Raw genomic sequence first — 25644 nt, 5'->3', positions numbered from 1 at the left:
TTTCATTTATTGACCTTTTCCATTGTACTCAGAAGGAAGCCTCTGCCCTTGAGAAGAAGGAATTTATGTTGGAGGGAAATGGCTGAGCGCTCACTCTCAGACAGAGACGGGGATTCAAAGGCGGGCGAATGAAAGAATCGTGACTGACACAAGAGGGCAGTCCCTCCCTTCCCGCTGTGCGCAGAGATGTCGGCGGCACGGGCTGGGGAAGGGGCTGGAGCTGCAGGGGCTGGGGACGGTGACCACGGCTCCAATTCCCCGCCCTGCCCTTCGTGCCTCGGCAGCGCCTGGACGGGACCTGCCCGCTCTGCTCTGTTCGGTCACAGGAGATACAAAACCCCAAAAAACCCCAAATGCCTGTGACTTCCTAGGAATAAGGGCAGAGTCTGGTGTTTCCTTTCTAGCACCTCAGGAAAAGTCTTGTGTTTTGCCCAGGCTCTTGCCTTGTTACAAAGTTCATTAATTCAGAAACTGTTAATAGCAACTAGAGCCCCACTCAGCCCTCAGGAGCACAGACTCCCCTCTGCGCACCAAAAGCAGCTCAGTTTGCTGGGTAACCTTCATAGCTGGGAAATTATGAAGATTTTTCTTGTGACCGACCTTTTCCAAAGCCTGCTTAGGGTGACCCCATGCTGGAGTCCTTCCTGCAATGGAGGGCTGAAGAGATCCCTCATCCCTGCACAGATCCTGTTTCATGGAACAGTTAGAACTTCACATTTTGGAACTTACAGTTCTCCATCACTTTGCATGAAATTGGTCAGTGGATTCAGAAGTTTTTATTGGGTGTGCAGAGTGGAAGGAAGGGAAGCAGGACATGGATTTGGAATTTGAGATTCCAAAGCCTTGCTTCCAGAAGAAACCAGGTTTAAAAAGAAACCAGGGAGAGGTTGGTCCCACAGCAGCTTATGGGCTTGGCCTGATGCAGGATCTAAGAATTTGGATTTGTCAGGCTGGTGGTTTTCACCATCACTAGATCTATTCGAGTCTTATTATATCCACACAAGCTTTGTGACGTCTCTGAGGGAAAAGCCCCTCTCTGTAATTACCCAAAGTGCATTTTTAATTGTGATTTATATTTGGTCCTCAGTTTGGCACTGTTCAGCAAGCAATTTTTCTTCTCTCATTTGTTCAAAATGATCATTTTGTCAGTTATTTTCTGCTGTTCTTTGCTGGCTGTGTGAAAGAGCCTGTGCTGGGGACATGGACTGCTGAGGCTGGAGCCTCCATCACTGTCTCTCCTCTCACACACATGCACTCAGCACGAGCACTTGTGCTCAGAAAGAAAATGCAGCCATGGAAGTAAATTTCCTCAATAATTCATGGGCTTTATAGCCCAGAGCAAATTATACCTTGGCTCTGTCATGAAATTCAGGCTGCAAATCCCTTTATAGCCAAGCTCGTTAACAATATAAGTAAAGTGCTACCTCTAGAATGGCTTTGATAATTGATGCATTATAATCTTTGGAGAATATTTAGTGGTAAACCTGCAGCATCCAGACTGAGGCATCAGTGGGGTCTGGATACAGGAAAAGTCAGAGAAAAAAAACATTTCTTTGTTTGCCTTGCAGTTGCCTTTGTCTGCCTCACTGGCCTCAAGTAGCTCAGCTCTGGTTACTCTGTTTTCTAAGTGCATTTTGTCTTTATCAGCTGCAGTTTTTGAGGCACAAGGATCACTGCTGCTGCCAATGCAGATGAGTGGGACACTTGGACACGTGCAAAACCTGCTCATTTATGGAACAAAGTATCTCTGCCACAACCACTCTTAGCTGTCTCCTGGTTCTGATCCTAATCCTCTTTACCTGTTAGAACTCTTTTTTGTTTAAGGAGACACTGACTAATTTTGCTGCAAGTAGCAGAGGTTCTTTCCTTCACCCACAATTAAAATTCAAACTGTGAGAGAAACCTTGGAATCCTTTTCAGAGCAGACGATGAAAACAAAGTATCACAGGGGAATTGTGCTCTAAAAACTGGAGAAGACAATAAATGTTTTATGAAATTCTACATCCTAAGGTCAAACTCAATGCACGAAAAAGGCTTAGGTGCAAACCCAGATTTCTGGGAAAACATTTTGTTCTGGTCAGTCAAAATTTAGGATATAAAATGCCAGTGCTGCTCTCTTTTTATCTTACTGGAAGGAAAAAGGGGTCTGTAGAAAAGAATGCAGACTTTCAAAGATTTTTCTTTTTTTAATAACAAAGCTCACCTTGGGCACTTGGAGAAAGGAGAAAATCAATTTCTATTTCAAACCTAGAAATGAATCTGCAGACCTGAATCTGCATTAAAGTGCTTAATTTTTACTCTTTTTTTTACCCTGCTTTCCCAAGTAGCTCAAAAAGGAAACAAAAGAGAAGAGCTTGATGTTGAGCTCTTACTTGTGCATTTTTTCTCTTCCCATACTAAGAGTTTATGGCATAAACCATTTCCTTCCACAAGTGAGGAAGTGCAGTCCCGAGGTCCCAGTGCTGACCTGGGAAACCCAGTTTGGTGATTTTCCTGCCCCAGCCTTCCCACATGACCCTGGTCTGTAGAGCAGCGACTGTGGGACTGTGGTGCTGCCTTTTCTTGTGCAGAATTTGGAGGATGAATACATTGAGCGTGGGCTGCGCTGTCACATTGAAATACAGGTACAGTCAGAGCATGATGAACTTTGTGTGGGACATGAAGTGCAGGAAAAAACCTCCCCACTCCCTCCCCCTCTTAAGGGGCGAATCTGGAGAAGAAACTTGGGCAAAGTGTGAGATTTAGAAACAGCCCCTGGACTTGAGGAGCCTCATCACAACACTCCCGACGAGGGGAGAGAGGCAAGGTTTGCTCAGCTCCATGGGGCTGGAAATGTTTCTTTCCCCACAAACCCTGCCAGGCCGCCGTGCTGGAGGTGGGAGAAGCTGCTCTGCCCCGCACATCAGGTCACTCCAGCTGGGTCTGAAGGCAATGGAGCTGTGATTAGCCGGCAAAGCAGACGGCCATAAAAATAAACACCCCGTGTGCGTTTGGAGGTTTCCGCCGCCCTTGGCTGAGCTGCCTGCTCCCAGCAGATGGGGGAAGTGAGCCGGAGTGGCCCCGGTGAAGGTCGGCTGGGCAGACGGCAAGGCCAACACACACAGCGCCAATTCCATTTACTGCGATTATTTGGAGGAGAAAAACGTGCTATGCTTTTATTCCTTACTTGTTTCGCATATAGACCTTTCCCTCTTGATACACAGTACCTGCTGTAAAATACTGAAATTCAAATGACTTGGGCCATCTGGGAAATAAAAAAGCGTATGTTCGGTTATTTTCCACTGTAACAATGAGGAAAAAATCGGTGATAATGAGTAGGGTTATCTCTCAATCAAGAAACATCCTGGAGTGTGACAGACTCCAGCTCTACCACAGATATCCTGGGCATCTAGATAGGTTTCAGTCTCTCTGCCTCTATTGTCCATTGGTAAATGATTCCAGGATCCAGAGGTTGGAAGGGACCTTTGGACATCCCCTAAAGCAGCCCCTGCTGCTCACTGGGGCCAGCCAGAGCAGCTTGCCCTGCCCACTGTGGCTCTGAATTCTCCAGGGATGGAGATCTCCCTGCCCCTCTGTGCAACCTGTTCTAGTCTGACCCCCCTTACAGTGAAAACAGGTTTTTGGAATGTTGGAGTGGAATTTCCTGTATTTGGGATTGTTCCTCCTGCTTCTTGCCATGCAAGCTGGTGCCCAGTGAGAAAAGTCTGCCTCTGTGTTCTTTATACTTTCCCCCCAGGTATTTATACACATTTATAGATCCCTCCTGTACCACCTCATCCTGAGGCCAAAGACTCCCAGCTTGCTCATCCTTCCCTCATACGTCAGATGCTTCGATGCCTTAATCATCCAAATATTTAACTCCATCTTTTCTCCAACTTGTCTAAATCATCCAGGAATTTCCCCTGGATTCCAGGGAGCTGTTTAATGGATTTCTGCTGCCTGTGGAATAGAGCTCTGCAGAAAGCAGAGCGTGAAGTCCCCCGTGGATGCCTGTCCCCGTGCCTCTGCCCTGGCTGGCGGCGGTGCCACCTGGGCACGGGGCGATTGCAGGGCTGGCACTGCCACTGCATCACCTGGCACAGCCAGGGAGCACCGCCAGCGTGTGACACAGCGTGTGACAGCGGCCACCTCGGCGTGGCCACCTCGGCGTGGCCCCACGGGAAGGGGAGTGCCAAGGTGAAACCAGAGGAAGATGAATCTCCCCTCTCTCCTCTGCTCTACACCAACTGTTTAATCAGAAATGGATAAAAGGAAAAAGAAATGCAACCTCCCTCCTGCTTTACACGGGGCTTTGGGGTGGAAGGTGCTACAGAAATACCCCTCCTTTGGGAAACCGTGCTTTAGAAGCACAGGAAATTGCCTGGATTAAAAAAAGAACACAAGGAATAATGTTTTCCAGGCCAGAGAAGGAAGAAAGATTTCCCTTCCTTTCTCTAGTTTATCATATTGTCACCAATAAGAAAACCATATTCCATCAGAGCTTGGCCTTGCTCCCCCAGGTTTCAGTCAAAATGGTTATTGATGAAAAATCTTAAGTGAATTGTAGTTAGAGATACTGTAAACCCACTGCTCAGTGCTATGCCAGAATAACAGTAATGAAAATTCAAAGTTTCTCATTGATTCCCACCTCTTGATTTCCTAACACATCCCACTGTTTTAGGTACAAAACCTACACCCCAAAATCTCCAAGCTCTAATCAATGTGCAAGATGCCAGGTAACACACACATTAATGTCATTAGACAGCACAACAAAATCAGGATAAGGATTTGTGAATCAATGGAATTCGTTTGGTGATTTCTTCATCCATTTATAATTATAAATCATAAAAGTGCAAGTGTGTGCACATGTCTAATCAACTGATGGCTGTCACACACAGTCCTTCTTCCTGTCCCCTCCCGTTTTTGTGACCAGGCAAGAACTTTCAGGTTCCTTGGTACCTCTTCCCTTTGTAACTCGGTGCAGTCACTTACCCACGGACCTGTGGTTAATCCTGACGCCCAAACTGGCTCCTTTGAGTCTGAAACAACATTCAGAGAAATGAAACTGAAATAAAGGGAGTTTCTCATCCATCTGGAGATGGGGTGGGGGACGGAAGAGGCAACTGCTAGGTCCAAAAATCAGATTGCTCTGTATGAGCCCCGAACCACAGGTGTGGATGTAGAAGGGTCTTTCTTCAAATCCACATCTGAGTTCCAGTGATTCACATCGAAAGCTGTGGCTGCATTGTCTTGAATTCAGGGAAGGCTCCAGTATAAAATCTCTGGCACAGGAAGTTCAGCTTCCTCTCCAGATTTCTTTCTTCCACCTCCTTATATGCAGAACAGCAGGGAACTCACTTTGGCCTTGCCACTGCAAGTGAAAACTCTCAGGACTGCTGAGCAGTTTGAGTTTATGGCCAACAGCTTCAGCTCAAGAGTTCAAGGGAGGCAGCACAGACCAGTGGTTCTTGGTGACAACACTTAATCCCAAAATATCCTCAACTGCTGAGCTGTGTTTGGCTGGAGCACATGAAGCTCCAGTCCCTCAGCAAACATGATCAACAAGGATGACACTCTTAGTGACATTCAAACAAACCATTTCCACAAACTCTTACTGATGACAGTGAGCATCAATCAAAGGCAGAAAATTTGGCCATCATGTAACTTTGCTACAATTACAAAGTAAGAAAAACTGTGGAAGAGAAGGTTTGGATCCAGTCAATGCCTAGACTATCACTAATTATAACAGGCTAATTTCACTTTCTAGATTTTTATCTAGGCTTTGGTGTCCTATAAAAACAGCCTGCTAGACTTCAGGCCAAGGGTCTGGCAGTTCAATTGTCCAGTTTGAGCCTCAAAAACTGAAACAGGAAAAATGTGAACAGCATTACAACTGGAAGCTGATGTGAAGTTTGCTGGGAGAATGGCAATGTCTGAGCATGGCACAACCCTAGAGACCTCTGAGCTACGTCTGTAGGAACAGGATCTGTGGATGTGCGTGCAGAGATCCTCAGCAGCATCCCAGAAGCAAAATGCCACGGATTGGGGCACTCAGCAGGGCTAAACTGAACTATGGCAAGGCACTGATGATGCTTCCAGTTCTGCAATCTGCCTGTGTGGCTCTGCTGCCAGTGCACAGTGCATGCATTCCCCACAGGAATTCTCTCCAGGTGGAACAAACCCAGCAGGCTGTGCTTGCACAGTGTCACTGAGCTCCACCACGCAGAGGCTCTTCCCTTCCAGCCCCTCTCCTGTGCTACAGTGGGGAAGGAGCAGAGGCAGCAGCTGCTCCAGCACCTTCCACAGCACAGCCACCCCCAGAGTGCAGTGAGAGGGGAGAGCCCTGCACGGCCCAGCCCCTCCAGGCCGGCCCCAGCACTGCTCTGGCAGTGGGGCTGGGAACAGACAGGCAGGGAGCTCTGCTACCCCCCTGCAGGGAATCTCTGCTCCCAAGGCCCCCCTCACCCCTCACTGCCACACCGAACTGCACAGAGCTGGCTTTAGCTGTAGCCCAGGCTCAGCAAGTGCAGAAATACCCTCGGGCAGCCCCTGCAGACAGAGCAGAACCCTGCCCTTGGCTCCTCTCTGCCAGCCTTCCCAGGACACTCGTGCTGCCAATGCCCGGCCTCTGCTGGGCTGGGAAATGTCATCACCAGAAAGCACAGACAGGGGAGTCACCTCCGAGCCACCAGTGGCTGGTCTGGGCAGCAGGAAGGGGTTAAAATCCACCCGTCACCTGCTACCTCATACAAGAAAACAGGAGAGTCATTAAGTTTCAGTCACATCCAGATGCTCAGAGTGAGAGATTAATAAATAATAAATAGGAGTAGCATCAATTACAAATGCCAAAGGGGGATGATGTCTCTGGATGCATTTCTGCTGACTGGAGCATATTAGGAAACCACAGAGTGCTTTTAGCTTTGACTCCAACATTAATTTTGGCAGCGGAAAGAGGTTTTATTAAAAGTACTGAAAATGTCATTCATCTTTATTCGTATTACATTTGTTACAAGGATTTAAACCCCAATATGGAACTATGGGGAGACAAAAAAATTGAAATGGACTCATCTGATCATAAAAATAAATGAAACTCTAAACATGTTTTAAATAGTAAGAAGTACATTTGGGTATTATATTTCTAATACTGGAAGGTGATACTGATATGAACTGTTTTTTTATGGTTTGTTTTTCTCTAAGGTGTTCTTTTTGAACCCCTTACAAAGCAAATTATTTGTAGGTATGCTATGATGGTAGCCCATAATCCATAGGGGAAAAATAAATAAAAGATGGAAATGTGGAGAATTGAAACCATACAATTATTATTTTTAGATATTAAATTCAAAGGAAACAAAACTATTATTTGAAGTACTACCCAGTGATCTAAGAGGTTCAAAATCCTGCTGTAAGTCCATTTACTCAAAACTGTCTTTTTGTCTATTTTAGTTAAGTGCTGAATAGTACATTGATAATGCTGGATCTTTTCTAGGATGTCTCCAAGCTGAACTTAGTGGGGAATTTAAGTGACTTGCAGTCTAGGACCCCGAACCCAAAATCCAGATTTTTCTGCTGCAAATACAAAATTTGCAAAATGAAAAAAAACTATTTCTGATGCAAATCCCTAGGGGCACCACTGTGTCAGAAATCACAAAAGCCCAATGATCTTTGTGTTTTATGGGATTGGCACAACACCAGAAATGGAAGAGCACAACTCCACCCCAACACAGAACAGCTCTGGGGCTCTGGAGCTGAGCTTCTGGAGGTGACAAATGGGCATTTCATTGCTCCTGGTGTCATGTAAAAGCTGATTTCCAGCTGTGAAGTTCTTGAGTAAAAATGTCTTTAATCAAGCATCAAGTAGATTTTATTCTCAGGTCTGAAACTGGATTGTTCAGTGAGTGAAAAGTTAAAGATTTTTAGAGAACACTGGGTTTTATGGGTTTTCTTCCTGGTTTTGTACTTGTTCATGATAATGCTCTCATTGGGGAAAGGAGGGAGTTTATGTTACTTTGAGTATCTATTTTTTAATGTATTTCTTGATTCTTTGGAACTTCTTAGTCCAAACTTGTTTGTGTTTTAAGATTTATAAAAATATTTCCCATCAAAATTATTTCTTCAATAAATATTTTGGCTTGACCAAGCAAAAATATACATGTAGAGGGGCTTATTTTTTCCCCACTATATGTAATTGTCTTTGTATAAAAACTAAATTTCACATGCTGTTTACTTACTGAAATATTCATTCAGCCTCTGAAAATCTGAAAAACTGACTTTGTCAGTTCTCTTGAGCAGTGGCTTGAGAGATGTTACACTTGATAAAAGTTGTGCCTGGCTGCTTGGAAACACGAATTTTATAAGCATGTTCTTTGTAACAAGTCCTCTCAAGGGTTTCACAGAATTGCTGACAAATGGTCTGAGATTTGGGATATTTACTGTAACAGATCCCAGAGGCCACAGGAAAGTTCCTTTTTTTGTAAATTTAGAATCCAGCCCCTCGCTCGAAGGGCATGAACTTTCAGACATGGAAGAGTAGAGCTTGGCTGCAAGTTCCAGTACATCTTCCCAAATAAATATTTCTTTTTGGAGTATGGGATGTAACCACCACCGAACCTCCTCATTTTTTTACCTACTGCAATTCAATTAATGCCTACTGAACTTCCCAAGCACACCTTAGCCCTCTCCTCTATTGGTTTGTTTGACTTCACACAGATTCTCCAAGGACAGTGGTACAAGTCCCCTGACTATAAATATTTTTGTTTTATAACTGTATTTTTGTTTTCTGGATTCTAGAGTCTTGCAGCAGCACTGAAGTTCTCCTTCAGCTGCAGGTCAGGCTGTTTGAGAGAACAGAAGTGGTTGGCAGCAGCTTCCTAGGACACACACCTGAACCCACATTCCCAGACTGCTCTGGCAAGGATGGAAGAAGGGGATGGAAGTTCCATGGGAATCTGACACACAGCAAGGTGAGCATTTGTTTGTCTTTGAAGGTATTTCAAACTTCACCACAGGTCTGGTGTGTCATGGAAAGTTTAGTAGCTAGGCTGAATTCTCAAGGTGGATTCTGAACTCCCAGCATCTCCTGGGTCCCAGCTGTTTTTCTGTTTGTTGCTCAACAAACCCCTTGAGGAAAGTCCCTTTAAATGGGGAAATATGAGGTTTGAAATGGGGAAATATGAGGCTTTAAGCTTTTACTCAAACTGCTTGATCAGCATTTATGCAACCAAATGTTACCTGCTTAAAGGAAGACCTGAATTTGTGCAAATGGTTGGGTGTGTTTATAGATGTGTGTAAACACACACTGCAGAATCTGATTTCTAAGATGATTATAACAATTCCCTTTGTTGCTATTATATTATTTTCCAGGAGCAACAAAGGACTTCTGAAAGCCAAGCTACAGCTTGCAAGTTTAAAGCTACAGCAAAAATGTAAACTCACAACAAATACCTGAGTACAAAGGAAAACCAGAATAATCCCCAGCACACGGAAAAGAGCTCTGACACAATTCTGACTGGAGGAAAAAAGCACTCAGAGCTATTCCTCTGGCTCTCTCAAGATGGATTTGTATAAATAGAATGGAAAAAAGGAGAATTGGTGTTTGCTAAGTGCATAAGCATGCTCAGACCAACCTTGAGACACCTGTTTATGTTTCAAGGCTGGAAGATGGAAAACCAGAGAAGTTCAGAACACAGCTCTCCCAGCAGAAAAGTTCTGTGTTTTGTTGGACAAGTATCCACACAGATTACAAAATTCTGTATTTGTGTCACACTAGGATTGTATCACAGTATAAAATCAGGTGTTGACTGTGAGGAACAGTAGATCCAGGTTCAAGCAATCCCAGCATTTCATCTCCCTTCTTTCCATGAAGTGCTGGGTATTGGTGGCAAAATAATTTCACATCATTCTGCATCAGCCTCCTATGTCTAAGACAACAGTATTTGTATTTTTTTGGCTTTGGAAAATGCTTCAAGTTCTGCCAAACATAGGATCTAGGAATAAATTAATATTATTGTTGGAGTCAGAGAGACCTGTGGCATTGGATTTTTTAAATGGGTCACAAGGGAATAGGAGCAAGGTTTTTCCCTGGAAATGAAAGCACCTCCAGCCATAATTTGTGAGAAAACAAGACTAGAATTTGTGAGACAACAGGACTAGAGATAATGCCTTTGTAAGGACATGGAGCCCAGTGTGTCCTGTTCCAGTGCTGCCTCTGTTGAGAACAAAATATTCAAAGACAATCATACAACAGACATGATTATAACATTCCCAGGAACACATCCAGGACAGCTCTGGGCCTTCACAACTCTGCTGCTTCACTTACACAGCAATGGATTCTTCCAAAGGATTTTGAAGTGACTTCCAAAGTCTCTCAAGAATTCTGAATTAACTGTCCTTGAACCCATTTCACACATAACCCATCCTGATCCTCACCATAAGAATTCAGGAACATCTTCCATGACTGTATCAGGTAAAAACTCAGGTCTATGGACTTTCCTCACTGACACAAAGACTCTCAGAACCATTCCCCTTACCTTAAAACATTGTCAATTATATTCTCTGCAGACTAACACAATTTTGCTAATTTTATGCCATGTTCTCAGAAGTGTTTAAAATAACTCTTTTGTTCCATAATAATAGGGAAACTGAAAGAAACTGTGAGAATGCAGAATGTAACTAAGGAGACTGAGCTACTCCTACTTTTTGCTCTGCCTGGCCCCACTGAGGATTTCTATTCCATTTGCCTTTACTTATTTATTTTCTCTAATGAATGATCTTAATATTCTGCTACCTGGGTCCTTCCTCAGAAGGTAGCGGTGATGATTGTCATCCAATTGTTAAAGAAGTGGCAAATAACAGCAGGTTGGAACAGCTCTGAATAAGGTTTTAAAAAATAAAACAATAGTAAAAAAAAAAAAAAAAAGAGCTCTGAATAGACTCAGGATTGAAGCACAGCTGAAGTTTAGACATTGTATAAGCTTCCTTTAATTTTGGTGCAATGTCAGGAGAAATGAGAGTTCTGCTTTGCTTTAGGGACCAAACAGAGAACTTCAAACTAATTCAAAATCACGTGAGTGTCTCCTTGGCTCTCTCCAGGGCTCACAGAATGCACTCTGCAGCCATGAAAGGATACAAAGGCAGACAAAACGTTATGGAATGGGAAATGCTGTGATTCTGGAATATCAGGTGGGGTTTTGAGTCAGTCTATTAAAAACACTTATCTGAGGTTGCAAAGGAAGGAGGCAAAACACAATTATTTATTGCTTCAGCAGTATTCTTTACCATCTGAGGAGCTTTGCAAAGTGCTGATTTTTCACCTTTTTGTAGAAAGCATAATTTATACCTGTTTGGTGAGTTATTCTTTCAGAGACCAGGAGCATCCTGATTTACCGTAAGAATCATGCAGTATTTTCACTCGGGTAACAATATGTCAATTTTGATTATAACAATGGTATTTGTATGCAAAAATTAATTACTTTAAGAAGTGAAACTGCCCAAAGCTTCACCTAACTCAGGATGCTCCCTACAAAGGGGTTAATGGCAGCTGATTGAGAAAAAGGTGCAAGAAATTTTGCAATGGAGAACTATGGAGCAACTTTTCTACAGAGGTTTTCTGTAGCTCTAACCCAGGACCAAAACTGTAACTTCCAAGTGGACAAACAAAAAAAAAACCGTTAAAATTTCTTTTATTAATTATCTATACCAGATCTTCAAGTATTCACAGGTATTTTAGCTAAATTTTTAGTTATAAACAATATTTTTGCAGTGTATAGAAACAGTTAAACATATCAGGTAAATCCACTTAATTCTGGTGATTTGCACATTCATCCACCCAACAGTACAAACTACAGCAATTCATAGAGCTGTGTAAAAAATTAAGATTAAAAATGAAAAATAAAATTTAAAAATAAAAAGTAAAAAAAAAAATTAAAAATAAAGATGCAGCAGCTTCTAGCACAGGATTATATGAGGACAGCTTGTTGCACACAGCAACGTGGGATTCTTCTGCCAAGTTTTAAAATGCAGCAAAACTGATTTGTCCAGTGAGATTTACAAACCAAACCAAACCAAACCCAACCCACCTGGTACAAGCTCCCCTCTGTAAACAACCACCTCCAATGCTCAGGATCCCTCCCCACAGCAGCAGTGGAACTGTACAAAATCAAACTTCTCCTTGAAGAAATAGATATAAATTAAGTCACTGGATCAGAAACAGGAACTATTGCAACAGCTGTATTTTTACAAAAGAATAGGTGTGGTGAAAGCACTGGCTGTGTGTAAATGTGCTATAAACACTTCTGACTGATCCAGTTTCCTTACCCAAATTCCATGGATTTGAAGACATGGCAGAGCACAGATCTGTGGACAGAAATTCCCTTAAGCTCACATGAAACAGAGGATGGATAAAAATTAGAATGCAAGGAAAAAAATAGAGATTCCTAGGAGAGCATAAGATCTCAATGTATATTTTATTAAAAAAAACCCAAACAATGCTATTAGAATTGCACCACTGGTAAAAGCATATGAGAGAAATCTAAGGAGGAAAAGCAGTACCTGTATGACAAGAATGTGTAATGGGATAAAAGCATGCATTAGTTAATGATATCATTCATAATTATGTAATTTTTGATATAATTAATTCACACTGCAACTGTTCTAGTCCAATAATAAAATCTCAATGCAGCTATTTTCTCAAAGAAGTAAAATGTGATTTACTATTTGCTATCAATCTCACAACGTTATTTTTGTTCATTACACAGATTTTTTTCTGTATGATCCAGTGCTAGCTGAAAACTTTCCACAAAATCTCATAAGACTGAGAAATCTTCCTTTGTAAAACAAGGACTTTTTTTCTTTTCAATCCTTTATGTTTAATATCTTATTTTTTCCTAATGTATTAAGTGGTCATTCTTTTCCACATAAATGGTGCATTCCCAAAAGGATATCTTAATCTCTGCTAAGCCTAAAAGCAATCTCTAACTAAAAAAAATTAAAATAAATTAAAAAAACCTCAATATGCAACTTGCCTACTATAAATCTCACTTAAATTTAATGAGTAAAATATTGTGTGTAACTGCTTTTGAAATCTGTAGGCAACTTTGCAAATATCTAATAAAGTTGTGGTGTTTCTTAAGCCCTTAGATTTAATCAGTATTTTCCAGATGGGGATGCTGGATGAATCTCTGGCCTCAAGAACACTGACATCCCCATCTGCATACAATGTGGTTCCACAGATTTTAATGGGAAAATTCCTGTCCACATTTCAGGGGTGGAACAGAAATTTCCCCACCGTTACTGAAAAGAATATTAGCAATTTGAGACAGTAATTCAAGAATAATTTATTCTATTTTCAGTAAATTTCTTATTTTGTTATTTGTAAATCTCAAGGTGATGAATTAAAACTTTAGTGCATCATAAAAGTTATTTAAAAACAAACATCTGATTATTATAAATCAAAGGCTTAACCACACCAGGATCTAATAGTTTTTTGTAACAACCTGAATAATAGCCAATCCACTTTCCTACAGTTTAATTGGCAAACCTGCTCTTTCTTTTACTAATTAAAGGTAACCACACCTCCCTTCAGAAAGCATGACGGAAGGAACACTTTGGTTTAAATTCTAGGGAAGCAAGAATCTACTTGGGGAAGAATTTTCAGAAAAAAATATTAGCCCCTTTAATCTTTTTGTTGTTGTTTGTTGTGTTTTGTGGGGTCTTTTGTTTATTTTATTACAGTGTATCTGTGCTGGATAGGTTTTAATTGAAAATTGGCTATAATGCTGTGGGTTGCTTTACTTTTGCTATAAACCTATTTCTGTTGCTAAGTAATCTCACCTTTTAGCAAGGTATAAACAAATATTGGGAAAAACCCCCAGATTTAGGCCTGTGATAAGAGGAAAAATGATGCAATATTGTATCTCTACTTACTTATATGATTTCTGGTGGGAAATGATTCCATTTTGGTAACATCTCACCTGCCTGGTTTACATGAGATCTCGTCTGCAAAACAGAAATTGCAATTTTTATGCTTCCTTACTATTTTTTTTTCTACTTTCTCTTTCATGCAAACCCTTCCAGAGCAGTGATGGACGCCGTGAGGAGAATATGAAAAGAATGCTCTGGAAACTTGGACTGTGTGAGTACCTTTATAACCAAAGCTGGAAAAAAAAGAAGCTCTAAGCTACAGAATTGCTACTTTGTCAGGATGCTAAAGGAAAGATCACAGAATGACAGATTTGTTAGGGTTGGAAGGACCCTCTGGAGATCACCGTGGCCAAGGCAGAGTCACCTGGAGCAGATGAAATAAAAATAGTGCCGAGGTGGGTTTGGGGTGGCTCCAGAAAAGGAGACCCCACACCCTCCCTGCCACCCTCATGGAAAGCAGCCCTTCCTCATGTTGAGGCGGAACTTCTGGTTTAGTTTACAGTCATTGCTCCTCGTCCTGTCGCTGGGCACCGCTGAGGAGTCTGGCACCATCCTCTGACACCCTCTGGAGATATTTTTATTCATTAATGAGATCCGTCCTCAGCGTTCCCTTCCCAGACTAACCAGGCCCAGCTCCCGCAGTCTCTCCTCACACGATGATACGAAGGCATTTATCGCTTGCCAGCCTCTTGTGAGCAGCATTTTAAGGCCTGTGGCCACTCCCGCCCTTTCCCGCCCGGCAGCCCGGAGCGCTCCCATTTAACGTGGTGTGGAGGCTCTGCCTCTCCCAGCTCTGAGCTTAAACACCATTCGTGGGTTCGCTTTCGTGTCTTTTTGTTCCCATCCGGCTCTTTCAGACTTGTTTTCGGCCCGCACGATCCCCCCGCACGCCGCCCGCCCTCGCCCTTTGTTCGCTGAGGGGAGGGAGCGCGCGGGAGCGCGGGCGGGAGGCGGGAAGCGCGCGGCCGCCGCCAGCGTAAGGGGCCGAAGGGCGTTGCCCGCGCGGGAGCGCGCACCGCGAGGCTCCCGGGAGCGCGCACCGCCCGCCCTCCCTCCCGGCCGCGCTGGGCGGGTGCCCGGTGGAGGCGGCGGAGCCTCCGGTGAGGCTCGCGGCGGCCGGGGCTGTGCGGGGCCAGGGCGGGGCGGCGGAGCCTCCGGTGAGGGGCGGCGGGGAGCGGCGGGCCGGGCCGGGCCGGGGCGGGGTGGGAGCCGAGCCGGGGTTTCCCGGGCGGGCAGCACGGGCGGGGCGGAGGGAGGAGGGGAAGGAGGGAGGGAGGAAGGTTCGCCGCGCCCAGGCTGCCGCTGCCCGATGGCTGCGGGGAGCTGAGCGGGCTGAGGAGGAGTCGAGACCCAGCGACACCCCCTCCCCCGCGGATCCCTCCTTCCCGCTCGGCTCTGCCGCCTTCCCCGGGACCCGCCGGGCGCAGCGCGGGCGGCTCCCCCGCTCCTCCTCCGCCGCCTCCTCCTCCTCCTCCGCCCCCCTTCCCTCCCCAGGCCGGCGGGACGCGGGCAGGACCGCGGGCGGCGGACGGACCGGCCCGGTTCATGAGCAGCGGCCGGGAGGGCAGGTAACCGTGTGAGGGGTGCGGGGAGGGCGGGGGTCCCTCAGAACGCGTTTCCCGCCCGCCGAGCCCCGGCCGGCCCCACCCCGGGGCCATCTTCCCTCGGCTCCCCCTCAGCCCCGCTCCTTCCCCTCCCCCGCGCTTCCTCCTCCTGCCGCACTTCTCCTTTCCCTCTCCTTTCCTCCGCTGTCCTCCCCTTCCGCCGCCGCACCGGGGGCCCCCCGGGCCGCCGCCTCCTCATCGGCCCCGTTCTCGGCGACCCTCGGTATGGCGGGGTTGGAAATAGCCCCCCTCCCCCGCGCTTCCCACCTCCTCGGGGCTCCAGCTTCCCCTAAAAAAGAAGTGTGTTTGTAGCTGGAGGAGGAGGGGAAAAAGGTGGGGGTGGGACTGATTCCCTCTCGAAGGCTTCCAGGCGAAAAGGGAGGAGACCTCGGATCTTGCGGGGTTCCATTTTTAATTATAATTACGCTGTAGTGGTCTCTGCTAGACGGTTTTGGGGTCTTGTCTTAAGCCACAAAAGGCGAGTTTCCCCAGCGATCCAGCCGGCAGACAGAATATTTGGAGAGAGATTCAAGGGAAGAGGAAAAAAAAAAAAAAAAAAAGCAATGGTGTGGCTGCTGTAATGGTGGAAAACTGATTAAGAGGAGCCGGGGGTGAGACAAACAGGGTAAGGCTGCTTCCAGCACCCCCAGCCAGCCGAGGGCTCGCAGATGGGGCTCATGCTGGGTGTGCTGGGCGAGGGAGGGGTAGGGAAGGTTTTGTTCTCGTTAGAACCGGAACCGAGGATGGATTCAAACCGCATATTTGTTCCCCCATGTATTACGGTGCTGCATATTTTTGTGTGCCCGTAGCAGCGATAACGAAGATCATGGAGGGTGTTTGCTACAATAGAAAGATGGAGTTTTTCTCCTTGGAAATGTTGTTTAAAATATTACTTCAATTCTCAGCTTTTTATCGAAAGGATTTCAGCTTTTTTTTTTTTTCATCCGTGCAAGCGATATTGAACGTGTAGGATTTTTAATTCTACAGATTTGTAGGAAACGAAGATGTGTAAAGCCTTGCATGTAAATATGAAAGAGACGAGGCGTTTTATTAACAAAAAAATCTTGTCCAGAAGAAAATCAGGATGATGTAGAGGTTGTTGTAAGATGTCAATTTATCATTCCTGAAGATGAACTGAAATTTTAACGAATGTGATATTTCATTATTCTTTAACAAAGTCATGGCTGGGACTCGTTTTTAAACCAGGCATCCTTTCTAGGATGTGCCGACTGCCACGTTATTATGTATTGTCTCCAGAGGAGGAAATAGGAGGAAAGCACTGTAAATGTAAGGCTTAAGTGATTATTGAAACAGCTTTTGAGAATAGTTGGCTGAACTTGGAGAGGTGATTTAAGACTGAAAAATTAAACGTTTTGCTGCTGTAGGATATCTGCACCTAATCGTGAGAGATTTATCCCATATTTTAAGCTGATGTGGACACGAGGATGTGAATCAAGACAAAATGCTGTCGATGTGTATGTGAAATACGTGTGAGGAAACGAAGATGATATGTTAATTCCTAAATCCGTGCCTAAATGTGATAGATCAGAGTTTATTTCTCTCCCTCGTGTGCTTGAGGAGAGGAGAAGGAGAAGGGGTGATAATAGTGTAGTTGTTTTGGTGGCTGCAGATTAGCCAGGGTGTCTGTTTGATTTTCTTTTTGCTGTGAATGAATGGATCTCTCTGTGCCTGGGCCCAGTAGCTGCAACAAGATGGCGTTTGCAGCAAGGCAGCTCTCATTTTTCAACTCCTCCTCACCCCAGCTTTGCCAAACTAGATCTTATTTCGTAATTGTGTTTTAGATTTACTTTCTCGTTCTCTTTGCTTTCTTCTCTTCTGGGGTCGGGGTAGGAGGAGCATTTGGAAGATTGCTGTGAGAAATCTGTGGGTTTTTTTGATTTTTTTCTTAATTTTTGTGAGCTTCTCCAGATAGGAACTAGGTGGGAGGAGTAGATAGTTTTATTGAAATGTTCACATAGGCTCTTAAATGAATAAAGGGGTGACACAATTTTCGTTTTTACCTTGCAGCGTCTGCTTAACACCACCAAAACGTTCCTGGCTTTTATTAAGCCTGTTGCTAAAAAAACAGTTTTTAAACGTAGAGCACAGGTACACAAAGGCTGCTGGGCCGTGGGTCTCCGCTGGCCAGGTAATCATCAGATCAGAGCCCGTGCAGACAGGTGTCTTTCTGTGCCACAAAAGAGTCTCCTGTCTGCTTCAGAACACTCCCAATTTGTGGAGGGTTTAAGACTGCTGCTGACCCAGAATTACTGCCATCCTCTGGATAACTGTTCTTTTAACGGGCAGGAATAAGAAAGGCTTGGGGGATGTTAAAACAGCTCTGGGTCTGAGTAGTCTGCTTCAAAACGACATTACAAATTTCTAAAGCCTTTTATGTGTGGTTTTTAGTACCTTTTAAGAAAAATGGACTTTTGGTTTGTAACTCCTGTGATATTTCACTATAGTGCCAAACTCCTTAACTTTGGTAGCCTAAATAAAATAGCTTGGTTAATATTTGATATACTGGACTCAGCCTTAAAACAATATCCTTCCCAGCAAGAAAAATAAGAAATGCTTGTTATGTCTCCTGTATTCAAGTGACCTCCAAACCTTTGATAATATCAAACATTTTAGTACTGTTTATCTATTACTTAATGTATAATCAGTTGTTTGTTAGTTTATTGTAGTAACCCAGCTGTAGCTCATGCAGAAGGAAGCTAGGAAGCAGCAGAGCTGATTTTCAGTTGAGGCTTGTGGTGCTGGTGCTTTTTTTAATTAAAAAAAAAAATCTGAAATTAGCTGAATGCTTTTCTTGTGTTTCAAGATTTATTTTTTTTTATAACTTAAGAATACTGTCCAATAAACTGTTAGTTCCATTTGATGTTAATGTCCTGTTAAACCTGAAATTACCTGTGCAATTTTTTTGTTACTACTACTTTGGCCTTTTAGCACAGGATCAGAAAGAAGCAGAGTGAAGTGATATTCTGTTTTGGGTAAGATAAATTACATTTATCCTTGTTGAGTCCTTGCAGCTGCTAAGTCAGTACGTAGCAGGCATCCTAGCATGAAATCTTTGACAACATGGTAAATTAAAATTCCACAGGAAATCTTAGCAGAACAGTTTTTTAAATCACCTCCGTGCCTCATGGAAATGTGGGGATGCTGTATTTGGACTTAATGAGAATTCTTGTGTAAGTAATCAATGAAGTTCTGTATAATGAGGGAGTGGATAGAATTTTCTGTAGCATTATTCTTAATATCATCCCAGAAGAATCACTACACAGCTGTTAAAAATTCTAAAACTTGAACCGTTAAACTAGTTTACTTAGAATAAGAGAACCCTTCAACTAATGCAATTTCAAGGCCCTTTCATTATAGCAGAAATATATATTGTGTTTGTAGGATGCCTTTTCCTGAAATGAAGCAAGATGTTTGCTGCTCTCTGTAACTTCCTGGTGCTTTGGAGGCTTCGATTTGGTCATGTGGAAAACAACTAAACTGCTTCTTCTTAAATAGTAACTTAGTTATGATTTCTCAATCCCTGTGAAACCAGATGCCAATTCATCTGAAACTTTGGTTGTTTTTGTAGATTCCTACCAGGCCTGGAGCTGTGGTTGAGGATGTTAAGCAAGTGTTGGGTTCAGCTGGTTTTATAGTTACTGCAATAAAAAATTGGAGTTGTTTGCGCTCTGTGAAACCAGCGCTACATTTGTGTCCTCCACGCAGGGCTCAGCTCATGTTCTAGGCACTGAATTGGATTAAATTCTTACTGTCCATGGATTTTGGCTCTCAGCATTAGTGGATTGGTAATTGATATTCTCAATTTTAATATCCAGTTTTAGCCATATGGTACACCGTATTGTCTCAGCAATTGCATTCAGCGCTGCTTTGTGATGAGCAAGTTGAAATGGGAAATTTGGCATTCCAGTTGTTGAATTCCCCTTAGGTGAGTTGTCCTTGGAGTCTCAAATGCCTGTGGTCATGGGAGAATTTTAGATGGGGTCTTTTTTTTTTACAGGATTTTACTGGTTATGTGGCAAAAAAAATAACCTTGAAAGCAGCTTGCTTGCATTAATGAAATGTTTCTTAAGCATGTGACTGAAGATAAAGTGGGCATTTTTTTGAAGGGAATCTCTTGGTTGCTTCAAGTGCAGACTGAAAGTGAAAAGAATACATACTCCATTCAAAATGTTTTTTTTCTCCCCACTGATAAAGTTGGAACTAATATTAGCCAAGGTCATGATAAAAAACAAAAATACCCCCAAGCCCCTATGTTTCTATTTAACATAGTGTCTCAATTTATTATTTCTTCACAGGGTGTCCAGTGTGCTGGGGATTTTGTGAGTGTGGATTTGTTTTTCACCAAACAGAAATATATGCAGAATCCATAGATACTTGAGCCAACTGGTAGTTGAGCAGAACATTAAGAGGTTTTTAAAAGCTTTGAGCTGGCTATGAGCAGTACCTTTACTTGAGATGCCAAAATAATCAACGTAAATTGCTGTGAAAGGCTTCCTAGTATAAAAATATGGACCCTCCAGGATAGGTTTTGAGGCAGAATATTGCATTTTTAATAAAATAGTAGAGGATTTCTGAGTAGAGAGAGAGGAGATGGTTAGCCTTGGAATAGAAATACACACTTTAAAATAATTTTGTGAGCATAAAAATCAGATCTTCTTGGCTGGCCCCTTTTTTTAACAACTGGCCTTCTAAAACGAGTTCTTTGCAATTAATATCTTGTAAGAGTATTCATTTGTATTAAATACAAATGAATTCATGTATGAATGCATTAATACTTGTCCACTGCATTTATTGGAATGGTGTAGAATATGTTATGATTTGTTAATCTGTTGAAATATAATGGAATATTTCTGCCTGTCTGGGGGGTTTGAGTGTGCTGGTTACAGGGGGTGATGTTTGCCTTGCCCAGTATATTCTTAGAAATGCAGGAATTTTCTGTCTTGAACCCAGCTAGGGAGTAATGACAATATTCTTGGGTGCCATCTGGAAGCAGCCAAGATGTGGTGTCGCTTGCTATGTATATCTTACTCTCCTTTTTAGTGGGGGTGCTGGAATTAGATGCCTACATGGGTTTTTTTTTATGTGTTAGCCAAAAAAAATACTTTTCTGGGGACGTTATGGAAGTGTAATTTGTAAGGAGCCATGGAAATAATAGCTTCTAAATTCTCTCCAGGATTTTCAGTGCTGGCCTGAAGTGGCAGGAAATAAGGATTTGTCCAGGTGTTACACATTGTCCTGGTTATTAATATTAATATTTGGGGGTGGACACAGGAATAAGGGCTTGAGAAAGCATTTCAGAAGCAAATGTTGAGATAATGCTGGATTTCAGTCTTGTTAAAATCTGGTAGAGTAACTCCTGCAGGTTTAAAATTGGAATCTTTTGGAAGGTGGTGCAGACATTTTGAAGACCTGGCTTTGGATTAATGAATATATTCCCTTTGTCAGATACTCCATTTGTTGAAAACAAGGTATTTTTATCTTGAAGGGAAGACCTACAGTTATTTCTGCATTTGATGGGACTGAAGGGTTAAAATTTGATCTTCTTGTGCTGTGTCTGTTTTGGAATCCTAATAATGGATAAGTGAAAATGAGGCTGAAGACCTGAGGAAGGTGATCTGAGGGAGCTTAGAGGAGACAAGCTGGAAGGTAGCTCTGTAATTGAAGGTGGTAAAGATAGGCTAAATCTTGGAGTTATTTTCATAGATTGTATTTAGAACTTGATGAGGGAAAAATTAGTAGTATATAATACAATGAAGGGAAAGGGGCTGATTAAAAATCTAGTTGCCATTTTAATGGGAAATGTAATTCATTTCTGTAAGTAGTTTGCCTGAAACTGCTTCATTAAAAATGAGTATATTAATTTGAGGAGGTAGAATATCAACTTGTCAAATCACTGCAATTTCTAAAGGTTCTCTTTTTAGAAGAGAAATACATTCTAGATGTTATAGGTATTAATTGAATTGTTTATAGTTAAATATCTTTTCTGTATGTTCCTACCTTGATCTGAAGAAGGTTTGCCTACAATTCCAGTTATGTTTATCGTGTTTTTTTTCACATGAGAATATTTTTGATGTCTTCTTGAAAACTGCAGTAATGCCTGCCAGCACTCCCCAAAAAAAAGAAAATATTAATTATCTGTAATTAGATAGATTAGATAATTTTTTGTAGCTTTATGTAACGTGGTCCTATATTCAAAGCTATGTATAGATTTTTGTCACTATTTTAAGCTTGTTCTTTTTTTCCCCCAGCAAAGGGAAAGAAAAAAAAAAAAAAGTAAAACCAAAATACTTCTCTCTGGAAACTCAGAACTCCATCCAAACTCCTGCATGCTGTGTGTGAAAGTAGGTTTAGGGAATATTTTATCAGTTCAGATATCAGTGCTGATTTGGCTCATCCTCTTTATAAAATCAAAAACTGTGTTGGGGATGAGGGAATAAATAAGAAATGTCAAGGCTTTCTGTATGACTTTGAGACAGGCAGCTGTGGGTGTTGGCCTTCAGTGACAGGAAAGGGATGCCTTGTCTTCTGTTCCTTGTTTTGTCTTCTGTTACAGTAACCTTAATTACAGCAGCTGATGCCAGTTCTTTTCTTTTCTTAAAGAAAAAGAGTTTCTGCTGAACTGTTCATTCTGTACATCTCGATTTTCTTGCTGCATTTCTGCTTTTTTTGTCTGGCTTGGGTTAAATGCAGGAAACCATCTTAAAAGTCTTCTCAGGCACATGTGCTCTGTGTTTATCCTGCCATTTCAGGATTTACTAAAATCTGTCAATAAATAGAGGTTATCTAAAATTACTTGCAAAACCATGAAGTTATTTGACAAGCTGAGTGGGTTTTATTTTTGTGAAGCATTGAAATTTCCAACACTGATCTGACAGAAGAATCTTTAATTGTGTGCCTCAAAATTGGAGTTGAATTCCATGGATACAGAAATACACATGCCCAGTATTAATGGGGTGTTCCTTACTGTAAGGACTTGCTGACTGGCACATCTGGGCTAACATGGGATATTTTCCCAGATTTCTTTCCCTGGGGCTGACTGGGCAGGATGTTGAGCTTACAGATGTTGTTGGAGATCTCATGTCCTGTCCAGATGTGCCTTGCAAGCTTGGGGTGTTGCTGCCCTTCTGTAATCTGTGGGAAATGTGGCTTTCTTCTGGAACTGGAGAAATTAAATCTCTTAAATCACACAAAACATTTTTTATTCAGTCCAACTGTTTGGAGTTTTGTAGGTATTTGAGGGATTTACCAAAACAGCTGAGGGACAGGAGGTGGGTCAAAGCTCCAAGGTTAAAACCATACAGAAGATGGCATAAGTGTGACTTCTTTGTTGATGCTGAGATCTTAAAAGTCAATCCTTGGTCATCTTCAGTAGTAAAATTTGTAAGGCCAGGCAGAAATGCTCACTCTGACAGCACTGATGAGAAGACCCTGAACTTCTTAGTTTGAAATGTGTGCAATACTGATATTTTCTGGTAAGATCTTTGTGGTGAAACCCAATGCAGAAAGTCTGGTTTAGTCATCCTGTGAGGTTCTGTAGTGTTTAACTTCTATTGAAATTATATTTGAGCTGATACATCTTGGTTAACACCAAGTGGTTCAAGGTATGTGTTGAATGTAACAATGCTTGAATATCAAAATAAAAAAGGTAAACTTAGGTTTCAGTATCTAAAGTATTTTTAAAAGAGTTATAACAATATAATACAAAACTTGCTACATTTTGTTCCCAATGAATGATGTAACAGAGTAGGCCTAGGCCTGCCTCAAGATGCTGAGAAGAAATCTGTTTATGGTCCTCTTGCATTTTATCATTTTGGTTCCCAGAACTCTGGGCAGTTTTGTTGTTTTTTAGGTAGCCTAACAAAGGCGTTGGGAGGCCGGTGTGGTAATTCTCTCCGTTTGTCTAGAAAAACAAAGTAGATGTGATAGTCTGCTGAAACCTTTGGTGCCTGAAATAAGCTGATACTGTACTAATTAAGGAGCTGTCTTTGTTGGAACATATGTTTGATATTGCTGTTGCACGTTCTGTGTGAAGTGCAGGGCTCTGAAGACAGGCTGCTGTCTGTGTAACAAAGGTGGTGTCTGTACAAAGATCAGGAACGGGCTCTTGATGCTCATGGCAGTTTAATTGTGCTGCAGGTTACCAAGTCCTGCATTTCACTGCAGCTGTCAGATATTATCTGGCCAGTGCCTGAAAACTCAAGTTCCTTGCTGGAAATGCTGTGTAGTAATCACAGAAAATGAGATTGGAGCAGGAACCATTTGACAAATATAAATCTTGACAAAGTCGTGGGGTCTTCAGAAGGTGCCTGAGATGTTGGGGAAGTGGATTTCTGTGTGTGCAAACTCAAATATGGACACTTTGGACAGCGAGGTCAAATTGGTTGATTTGACTTCAATTCTTCCTTTCTTCTTCTGAGCACGGACAGCAGCTGAAGTGTCAGCGTTTCAGGAAGTTCTGAAGTTCAGCATTTCAGGAAGTGCTGTGGTTTATCCTGGAGTTGCTCACTGCTGCTCTGGGGTGGGGGAGCCTGTGCAGAACTTGCTCTGGGCACAGCAATGGGTGGGAGCACTCGGCAGCTCCAAACCTGCCCCCCCTGCTCATCCAGAGGGGCTGTGCTGAGCTCCAGGGCTCAACCAACCTCCCTGGCTGCTGGTTTGGCACCACTTTGCAGGTATTTTTTTTCCATAAAGTAGGTGGGATTGTCTTCTGATGTTTTCAATTTTGTCTTTCTCACTTAATTCCCTGGTGTTACTTTATTTTTTTTTTCTGCTTATCATGTTTTCCTCTATATTTTGATCATCTAACAAGATAGATACCATCTCCAGGAATGCAACTGATAATTAAAGATTAATGCCAGAAATTTTCAGAGAGTTAATGCAGATCCTTTGGGAAGAGGAATGGAATGTCCAAGGGTGAAAGCTGAGTATTTCCTGCTGTACCTTTGTGCTGTGGCTCTGCTCTCCTATCAGCACTGAGCATTGGTGCCTTGTGTGTTCCCAAACACATTTCTCAGTCTAATGGATTCAAGGTTTCCTGTGTTACTCGACTTTTCAGGCTCAGCCTTGCTTTTCTTGTTCTTCTGTACCTTCTTTTGTACAAACAGTACATATCAAAAAACACAGCAATTGAGAGAAATCAATGAGCTACTCAGGGCATAAATCATTGCTATCAAAACTAATGGAGCTGCTTGCACATTGATTAAAGATGGGACATGTTGATTTTGGGGCTAGAGAATGAAGTGTTAGTCTATTTTGGGTGAAAAGATTAGAGAAATGCCTTATTTTAACCTCTACTGAGTATCTTATATCTGTTATATGCATATAATATATTTTGTTGATTTTTAAGGCTCACTGAAATGATTCTTATCTTCAGAGTGGTGCTGGAAAGCAGCTGTTTTTCATGGCATAGCTAAACTTACTCTAACAATGCTCTGTTAATCTCTTACTGGAGATCACTGTGCTGTTTGAACACTAAATTCTTATTTCAGTGAATTAAATGTATTCTGTTTTTTAGCTGGGGCTTGGATAAAGATCTTTTACACGGTTGTAAGGAATGAATATTTTGCTTTTAGCTGATCTCTGAGGCTTTGTACAGTCTGTGTAGCAGAGGCACAAAGGAGCAGATGGTTTGTTCCAATGTCTTAACTCCCCTATTTTTGTTGGGGCAGATGTGACAGCAGCTGTGGTGAGGAGGTAGTTATCAACTCACGTCCAGCCTGCCTTGAAGAGGGGGTTACTTTTGTTGCTTCTGTTGGATTTTTCTTCTTATTATTTTTACTTTATAAAAGCTTAATACAGTAAAAGCTTGCTTGCTTTCTCTGAGTCGTTGTAAGGCAGAGCAGGAAGAAGAATCCCTGGTTTCTGAAGTGCTCTCTCAGGATTTGATACTGACAGTGAAAGGCATTTTGGGTGGAACTCTTGATCCGTATGGAGAAGCACAATTGAGATTTGATAGAATATGGACTGCAAACACAATGTGTTTCTCATTAGAGTTTCTCATTAGTGTTCTGAGGGCCTTGGTGCAGTGAGACATGGCAGCATGTGAGCTCCTCAGGCTGTGCCTGCTGCTCAGATCAGGGAAATGCTTTTCTGAAGCAAAGCTGGCCATGAAAGATCACTTTAG

At 42.6% G+C, this 25644-nt stretch overlaps 1 protein-coding gene and 1 long non-coding RNA gene across 9 annotated transcripts in view; one reads left to right on the top strand and one right to left on the bottom strand.

Annotated features, from left to right (window-relative positions):
- Positions 1 to 10938: 10938 nt before the first annotated feature.
- LOC106857707 (uncharacterized) lies at positions 10939 to 14085 on the bottom strand. Its single transcript, XR_015808396.1, has 2 exons — positions 13900 to 14085; positions 10939 to 12330 (listed from the first exon to the last, which is right to left on the bottom strand). It is a non-coding gene; the product is annotated as an uncharacterized LOC106857707 (long non-coding RNA).
- An 858-nt stretch (positions 14086 to 14943) lies between these two features.
- The window catches only part of GNB1 (G protein subunit beta 1), a 34773-nt gene continuing 24072 nt past the window's right edge, over positions 14944 to 25644 (top strand). For 4 of the 8 annotated variants that reach the window (XM_014883966.2, XM_014883965.2, XM_014883964.2 and 1 more), the window contains exon 1: positions 15292 to 15464. The gene's annotated coding sequence lies outside the window, so the exon portion shown is untranslated. Of the gene's footprint in view, positions 14997 to 15291; positions 15465 to 15515; positions 15724 to 25644 lie in introns of those variants that run through there. The other 4 variants (XM_088178636.1, XM_088178633.1, XM_088178632.1 and 1 more) reach the window with 2 other exon arrangements.

This window comes from Sturnus vulgaris, chromosome 25 (assembly GCF_052056855.1).
Source record: "Sturnus vulgaris isolate bStuVul1 chromosome 25, bStuVul1.hap1, whole genome shotgun sequence".
Lineage (NCBI taxonomy): Eukaryota > Metazoa > Chordata > Aves > Passeriformes > Sturnidae > Sturnus > Sturnus vulgaris.
Note: the sequence above shows the minus strand (reverse complement) of the source record. Positions and strands in the feature narration are given on the sequence as shown.